Source organism: Lissotriton helveticus, chromosome 7, assembly GCF_964261635.1.
Source record: "Lissotriton helveticus chromosome 7, aLisHel1.1, whole genome shotgun sequence".
Classification (NCBI taxonomy): domain Eukaryota; kingdom Metazoa; phylum Chordata; class Amphibia; order Caudata; family Salamandridae; genus Lissotriton; species Lissotriton helveticus.
The window spans coordinates 680949449-680957615 of NC_136068.1; positions in this window are offsets into that span (position 1 = coordinate 680949449).

Sequence of the window (8167 nt, forward strand, 5' to 3'; positions counted from 1 at the left end):
GGACTGGCACTTCCACAAGAACACCATCCGCGTCTCAACCAGCTCAGAAGACAATCTCGCTATCGCCGAACACCTTCACTTCCAGATCCACACCGAACCCAAGACCACACTCAGAGGCACCCTCCTCTACAGGCCACCAGGACCCCGTACAAAATTCAGCGAAGACATCACTGACTTCATCACCCCACACGCCCTCCCCTCGGAAGAATACATTCAACTGGGAGACCTCAATTTCTATCTGGAAAAGAGCAACGACAGTAACACTACCATCCTTCTGGACAATCTCGCCAATCTCGGACTCAAACAACTTGTTAACACCCCCACACACTATGCAGGACACACACTCGACCCTATCTTCACTTCCAGCAAGCATATCTCCTTCACTCACACCACACCCCTCCACTGGACGGACCACAGTTGCATCCACTTCATTTATAATAAGACCTCGATCCACAACCACCCTCAACCAACTCTGCGAAGAAATTGGAACAAAATCACCATCGACCAGATCTCCACATCGCTTCTTCAAAAACCCCCTGCCTATTCAACGAACCCTAACCAAGCCGCCATCAACCTCACACAATGGTTAACCCAAACCGCCGACAAACTAGCACCCTTGAAAAAACATCTAATCAAGCAAGGAAGCAAGAACGCCCCCTGGTTCAACGATGACCTTAAGAAATCCAAGAAGCTCTGTCGTTCCCTTGAGAAAACTTGGAAAAAAGACCCAAACACTATCACCCAAGCCGCCTTCAAAAACGCCACCCGCAAACACCACCAACTAATCCGGACAGCCAAGAAATCAGCACTCAAAGACCGACTAGACAACAACGCCCACAACAGCAAGGAACTTTTCAACATCATCAAAGAATTCACCAACCCCACCGCCAGCTCTAACGAAATCACCCCCTCTCAAGTCCTCTGCGACTCCCTCGCCTCATTCTTCCATGACAAAATCGCCGACATTCATAACAGCTTTGACAACCAACCCGTAAACCAGTCCACCCTACTCACCTCCGAACCTGTACCTCCTCCGAATAACCTTTTCGACTGGAACCCAATCACCACAGAAGACACCATTCGCCTGATGAACACCATCCACTCAGGATCCCCTACAGACCCATGCCCCCATCACATCTTCAACAAAGCAGACTCCATTATCGCACCCCATCTCCGAGATGTCATCAACTGCTCCCTCAACTCCGCCACATTCCCAGAAAGCTGGAAACACGCCGAACTCAGCGCCCTTCTGAAGAAACCCACAGCTGACCCCACCGAACTCAAAAACTACCGCCCCATCTCGCTCCTCCCATTCCCTGCCAAAGTCATTGAGAAAGCCATCAACAATCAGCTTGCCGCCTTCCTCGAAACCAACAAATCACTCGACTCCTCACAGTCTGGCTTCCGAGCCAAACACAGCACCGAGACCGCCCTCATCGCAGCAACAGACGACATTCGAACACTACTGGACAACGGAGACACAGTCCTCCTTGACCTCTCCGCAGCCTTCGACACAGTCTGCCATAGCACCCTGATACAACGCCTCAGAAACATCGGAATTCAAGGAAAAGCATTGGACTGGATCATCTCGTTCCTCGCTGGAAGAACTCAGAGAGTCCGCCTCCCCCTTTTAAGTCAGAGGCCACCGAAGTCATCTGCGGCGTCCCGCAAGGATCATCACTCAGCCCCACCCTCTTCAACGTCTACATGAGCCCCCTCGCAAACATGGCACGTCAACACAACCTCAACATCTTCTCCTACGCTGATGACACTCAGCTGATCCTCTCACTCACCAAAGACCCAACCACCGCCAAAACCAACCTACATGAAGGGATGAAAGAAGTAGCCGAGTGGATGAAGCACAGCCGTCTGAAACTGAACTCGGACAAAACGGAAGTCCTCATCTTAGGTTCATCCCCTTCCGCCTGGGACGACTCTTGGTGGCCAACGGCCCTAGGAAAAGCCCCCATACCGACGGACCACGCACGTAACCTGGGCATCATCCTGGACTCCTCACACTCGATGACCAGACAAGCCAACGCCGTCTCATCATCATGCTTCAACATCCTACGCATGCTCAAAAAAACATTTCGCTGGATCCCAACCAAACAAGAAAAACGGTCACCCACGCACTGGTTACAAGCCGTCTGGACTACGGAAACACCCTTTACGCCGGTACCACCGCAAAACTGCGGAAAAAACTCCAACGCATCCAAAATGCTTCAGCCAGACTCATACTAGACATCCCCCGTACAGACCACATTTCCGTTCACCTGAAAGACCTTCACTGGCTCCCCGTCAACAAGAGAATAACGTTCCGTCTCCTCACCCACGCACACAAAGCCCTATACGAACTTGGACCTGATTGACTCAACACGCGTCTTTCCTTTTACACCCCCACCCGCCAGCTGCGCTCATCCAACCAAGCCCTCGCCGCTGTTCCGCGCATCCACAAAGCCACCATGGGGGGAAGATCCTTCTCCTACTTAGCGGCCAAAACCTGGAATTCCCTTCCCATCCACCTCCGCCTTACTCAAAACCACCTAGCCTTCAGAAAACAGCTTAAAACCTGGATATTCGATAAGTAAACCTCCCCCCCCTTCCTCAAGCGCCTTGAGACCCTCTGGGTATGTAGTGCGCTATATAAATTCTGACTTGACTTGACTTGACTTGCACTACCCTTTACTTCGAGGTATTTTGGTAATTCGGCTAGAAAGATGGAGAATAACTGGGAGGCCAGTACGCAGCCTTGCCGCAGGCCATTTCCAATGGGGATTTTTGGCGTTAATGTCCCCTCAGTATCCCTGATGACTTGGGCCCAATTTTCCCGGTGCAATTCTTTTAATACCGTCAACAAGTCTCTTGGGATATTTTCCTTAATTAGTATTTCCCAGAGGCAGTCCCGGTCTACCGAGTCAAATGCGGCTCGGAAGTCCACGAAGCAGCAACAGAGTTTTCCATTCTGTTCCGTCGACTTCCTCGCCATTGCCCATAGGGAGAAGCAGTGATCTATTGTTGAATGACCTGCTCTAAACCCTCCCTGTTCGATTGGTATTATTGAGTACTCTTCCACCCAGGCATTCAGTCTGTTAAGGACAAGTTTTGAGAAGACTTTTGCCCCTATGTCCAGGAGATTTATCAATCTGTAATTTTTCGGTTCCCCTGGGCTACCCTTTTTGTGGATAGGCCTGATTATTGCCCCCTTCCAGTTTGATGGCATTTTTCCCTCTGTTAGGATTAATTGGAAGAGGTTTGCAAAAAACTGTGCCCACCATTTTGTTTGGGATTTAAGGATTATAGCTGGGAGCTTATCCGGCCCTGCTGCTCTAGTTAGGTTCAACTTCTTAATTATTTCTCCAATGTGGTCTTCTGTGAAATCTGATTTAAATTCGTCTGAGATTTCCTGCCACCCTGGTAGAGCTCTTACTCCTGAGACTAATCTTGCTTCATACAGTTCCCTTATATATTTATCCCAGGCTGCCTCACTTACGACGCATATCATTTCTCCTGCAGGGGGTGACGATGCTGCTTTTATCAATTTCCAAAATTGTCTCGAATTTTTATTTTCAATTGATTCTAGCAGCTCTCCCCAGCATTTCTCTTTGTACTCCATTTTTGCATCAAGGGCCATCTTCTTAAGCTCTCCTTTTAGAGAGATTATATGTTTTTTCCTCTCTAGATTAAATTCTTTCCTCTGTTTTCTAGCTTCTGCCCTTATTTCTCTTTTTTTAATTTGGCAGTTCATTGAGAACCATTTCAAGCGGCTGTCACGGTTTGTTTGGCCTTTACTTTTATTCTTTTTTAGTTCTATCCTAAGACATTCAACTAATTGGGCAATTTTCTCCTCGTACCATTTTAGATTTGAGTTTTCTAGATTTACCAGTTCTATCTTTTGTTGGAATGATTTTAACTTTTCCACATAATCTTCGGTTACTCTGGTTGTTGCCCTTTTTGGATAATCTAATTCTTGGTGAATCACCTTTTCCCTTGGTTCCAACCTTCCCCATTTTAAGCTTACTGAAAGCAAATTGTGGTCACTACCTTCACCATTCAGTACCTTAAAGTCCTGCACTAGGTGGAAGTTCCATGCTGGCATAAAGACATAGTCGATTGGAGAGTTTTGCCGACCTTTTTTAAAAGTCTTCTTTGCCGGTCAGTCTGATTTAAATCTGCCATTTAGGCAAAAGAGTCCCTTTTCCCCCAAATAATTGACCAATTCCCAATCCAGCTTTGAGGGGTCACATGTTGGAAACTTTGCATATGTTATTCCATAGGCGTCTAGTAGTTCTGTGCACCAACGATCGGTCTTCCCTGGGTATAGTTTATGGTTAAAATCCCCTAAAATTACCAATTTGTCTGAAGTGTACCTTTCGAAAATATAATCTACGTCTTGCTTGAAGTTTCCCATCTCTCTTGCATAGTCCTCTACATTGTCCCATTGTATATATACATTTACAACAATTATCTTTGCATATGACTTATCCAGACAGAGATGGTTTATTCTACATGCCAATAGCCATTTACACTTTACATTTAACATTGTCACATTTCTTAGTATCTTCGTTGAGATAAGCGTCATTATTCCCCCCGAGGGGCGACCAAATCTTTGTCTCGTTGCCGGTCGATTTAGTTGATAATATCCCTCGAAGATGGGGGCTTCGCCGCATGCCCAAGTCTCTTGTAGGCAAGCAATTGCTACTTCGTTTATACAACGCTTTCACTGTTCCCTTTTTAAATCATTGCCTAGCCCATTTATGTTCCACGTTAAGAGACTTAGGGCAGTCGGCGACCCTCTCTCCTATTCTATATCGCTCAGTCCCCCGACTACCTCACTTCCCTCCAAATCGCACTCGATTGAGTCCCCTAGATAACTACATTGGCTCCAATTGCCCCACCAATCCTCTTTCACAGTGTTATTTATCACCACCTTTAGACGGTTATCCCCTTCCTCTTTACCCTGGTGCATTCTCACCTGTCTCTTTCCCAGACCTGCGTGGCAGCTTAGGAAGTCCCTTCCTGTGAGTACTTTTCCCCTTAGCTCTTTTTCGGTCAGTACCTTTACTCCCTCTTGGAGAATCTCACTGGCTGCCCTCAGAATTGCCTTTTTTACCATGTCTGAGTGTAACAATACTTTTGTTATTTCCCCACCTGTGGTGCTGTCTATAAAGCCCACCTGTCTTAAATCTTTTGTGTCGATCCCTCTCAGGCTTCCACATTTTGAGAAGATCACCAAAATTTGTGATCTATTTAGGGGTTTTATTTTTCTTGTCTTCTTACCCCTTTGGCCTTCTTCTGCTGGTTCTAGGTAGACCCATTTATTGTTCCCCTGATCATATCCTTTCACTGGGGGTTCTAAAGTTTTCTGTCTTGGTCCTTTCTGCCCTGTTACTGCCGTTTCTGTCTCTTGTGGCTGGGAAATTTCTTCCGGGTTCCTGTGTCTCCGAGGGGTCTGCCTTTGACTTTTTAATGAGGGGGTTATTCTCTGGCCTATGGGTCTTTTCTTTTGTACTGTCCCTTTTGGGTCCTTGCCTTTCTTACTCTTTTCTTGTATGTTTTGAACCTTCCTTAATGTTTCTATTTCTGAAGGTCTGGTCGGGACGAAGGCCCGAGCCATAATGTTTAGTGTATCTCCGGTTTCTTTTTCCTTCAACTTCTCCTTTGGCACTACCTGTGTGGCCTGCTTTTTTCCCGCTCTACCTTTTGTGTGAGTTCTTACATGGGCGCATCTCCTTCTTATTAACATTGGGCGCCTAGAGATATAGACATTATCTGGGAGCTCCATCCGACTATTTTCCGAGCTTTGTTCCGTAGCTTGGGGGGTTCCTACTGGTCTTATCAGGGTAGGCATTTGGCCTTTGATTCCAGTCAACTCATCCTCTATCTTCTTTAGGTGTTGCTTTTGGGAATTCAGAACTCCGTTGTTCAGCAATGAGACTTCGAGGATCCCTTGCAGAGTTTTTTGCAACATTAAAAGAAGATCCATCATTGAGGTGGTAGGGGCGATTGAGAGGTCAGGGTCATGTTGGCTATTTCTCTCTGGGATTATGTGGCTTCTGGTTTTCCCAGTATTCTGCACATTTGAGTTATTTCCCCTTTCTTCACTCAATGGTACTTGGCTGGGGGATACCTCTCAAACAAAACTTGTCTCCAGGCTGACTCTTCTCACTTGATCTTCGTTCCCCGATACTTGGGGGGAGAACAGTTTTGGAGATGAAGAAAGCCGAGGTACCAGCAAATTTGAATTCTGACTGTTTAGTATTAGATTTATTAATAGGGGATCCTCCAGCTCTTCTTCCTGTTCTTTTTCTGGTGTTCCTCTCAGGTTTTGATCCTCTTGAAGCACGTTATCCGTTTCTCTATTTGTTGTCTCGGAGTCCTCCTCCTCATCAGAGTCCACATTTATAGCGTTGGATTTTGGATTTTATAATGTTTACCTAAGAAGTCCTTTACTGGATTTGAGGACTCTGTATTCTGTTTTTTAAGGGATGCTAGAGAGGACCCTTTTTTTACTTGCGGGCCTTTTTTGGTCCTTTTTTACATTTTCCCTTCTCGCGTCTCTCCACGGAAGTATCCTCCTGGGAAATCAGACTCTCTTGGCTCTCATCCCTTAAACTGAACTCAGCCGGTTGTTTGCTCATCTCCAGGCTGGAATCTTGTGCCTCCTTCCGCGCTTTCTTTCTTAATTTGCGGCCCATACCCTTTTATAGGATTAAACTGGTGGGGGTTTGTTTTTCCCCTACTAAGCTTACTTTCTTTTTACTGCACAGAGTGGGTTACTAATCACCAATTAGTATTCATATATTCTGGCTTATACACACACTCCTCCACACTCCTCCACACTGTTGCTGACTTACCTCGGTTGGGCGCTATCCACCAGCCTGCCTTGCCAAGGATTGATGATGCAAATCTCTTCCTTTATCTCCTGTCCCCCCCAATTGGGGCGCCCAGAGGCTCAATGGTCCGGGCTAGCTGGTCGACTTTCGGAGGTCCCTGGTAGCCGTTTGTAATGCTCCCCCTCGGGGCACCTAGGGGCACAATTTGCCGCTTCTCGCACCTTTCTGCACCCCCCGCCCTAGGTTTCTCTGTCCTCGACCGGGGGTGCAAGCTTTGTAGACTTGATGCAGTTACTCCCAAACGGCGCGGAGTGAGGGTGGAGTCAGTTGAGCTCGCCCCTCCACTGTACCGCGCCTCGCAGTACAAACAGTCCGGACAGCTGCGGAGGGACACACCCCTCGGCTCGCGTCTCCAGCCGCACCGAGCACTACACTCGCTGGGCGTTTTTCGTCGCTCTTCTCCCGCGACCGTCCCTATTACGGTTCCCAGCTCCCAGCTTTGGGTTTCCGCAGCGTCTACGGCGTTTGGTCCGGCGTTTGGTCCGACGTCTCTATCGCGTTACTCCTCGCGATATTCCTCCTCCTCCTCTGGTGCTTCAGGCAAGGCGAGGCGGGGCGTAGCGGCAACAACAGAGGCTTTGAGTTAGAATGTATCTCTGTTTCTCTCACCCCTCTAATTCGATTTATGTGGCAATGGGTGCGAATTATAGGGAAAGATTAGAGCATTAGGAAGAGTCTTATGTGAGTATGAAATGCATTTGACCTACCCTAAACATGATCCATGTACGCATTATGTTCACCCTTTGTATGTTAATGTACCTTAGTACCATGCAGCCTTGCATGCAATGTACTGAGTGCACATATTACTTAGGCATTGCAGTACACGTATGCTAATTACCAAACAGTGATTCATTTCACTTATGCATAAATGTAGCTTCAAAAATGATAGGTCAGACACCTATGCAGGATTTCGTTTTAGAAAGTAATTTTTCAATCATAAGAGTTTACAAAAAAAAATGTAACCATGGATTTCGCAAAAAGAAATCGCTTTAATTTAAAACAGGGAAATCACGTCCTAAAATACCCCTAAGCCTTCTCAGCATCTGCAGTCGACAGTGTGGTAGGACTAATTTTGTCAGGTGCTGATGGCTCTGTCACTGTGTGGCTGTCTTTGCATTTGGAATGCTGACCCATCTTTTAGATGTAGTGGATGAATATATTTTTTAGAGTATATGGGGGAAAAGGCGAGCATGCTACAGCACCAAAGAGCCTTGCAGTGAAAAGGTGAAGGCGAGCGTGTTACTGCGCCTAAGAGCCGTGCAATGAAGAGGTGA